The sequence below is a fragment of the Lipotes vexillifer genome, unplaced genomic scaffold (genome assembly GCF_000442215.2).
Source record: "Lipotes vexillifer unplaced genomic scaffold, Lipotes_vexillifer_v1.1 scaffold12, whole genome shotgun sequence".
Classification (NCBI taxonomy): domain Eukaryota; kingdom Metazoa; phylum Chordata; class Mammalia; order Artiodactyla; family Lipotidae; genus Lipotes; species Lipotes vexillifer.
Window position 1 is genome coordinate 4311727 of NW_006796716.1, and position 776 is coordinate 4312502.

The 776-nt window shown below is 60.3% G+C and overlaps 1 protein-coding gene across 1 annotated transcript in view; it reads left to right on the forward strand.

Moving 5' to 3' along the window:
* EPHB4 (EPH receptor B4) overlaps window positions 1-776 on the forward strand; it is a 15866-nt gene that overhangs the window by 1186 nt on the left and 13904 nt on the right. The window lies entirely within an intron of this gene.

A 776-nucleotide genomic window follows, 5' to 3' on the forward strand; every position in this document is an offset into this window, starting at 1 on the left:
GAGGAACAGGGAGTAACTTCTAATTTCTATTACCTCAGTGCTTTCCGGGCCCGAGGCCCATGCTGAGTGCTTTATGTTTTCATGGTTCCAACAACCCTGTGGGTGGGATGTATTGTTGCTCCCATTTTACAGATGAGGAGACTGAGACAAGAGTTCAGTCTTTTATCCAAGGCTCTGTGCCCCAGGGATGGTGAAAGGTGGGATACAGAAAGCAGAGTGACAGTCAGAAAGAGAAATGGAGGTGGATGGAGAGCGGGAGAGAGAGGTGAGAGGCAAAAGAAGTGACAGATCAAAGAGAGAGGGTGAGAGAAAGTGAGCCGCTCAGAGCGCCTGGGACAGCCTGAAACAGAGACAGTGTATAAATTGGAGACAGGAAAACACTATCCAGTCTGGAACAATGGAGGGTGGAGACGGCAGCCTCTATCCGCCCCCTTCCCAGAACCCGGGCATCCTGTCCCCAGCGTGCCGGGCTGTCTCCCGCCATCCATGGGGGCCCAGGCCTCAGCCCCAGCTGCCTGGCCAGGGTCCCGCCTGACCCCTTGCCCTCCGTGGACATCACCTGGTCCCTGGGAGGAGGCTGCCTGCCCACCTGCCTTCCCTTCTCTCCTGCAGCTCCCACCAGGGAGGGGGGCCCTGGTCCCAGGTGTGCTGCTGGCTCCCCTGGGGGCCCCCTCTCGGCTCCTCCCAGGGCAGGCCTGCAGCACCCCACCCACAAATCTCCGAGGGGATTCCCCTACCCTCCCTCCCTGCTCCTCAGCGGGGGGGGGGGGGGGGGG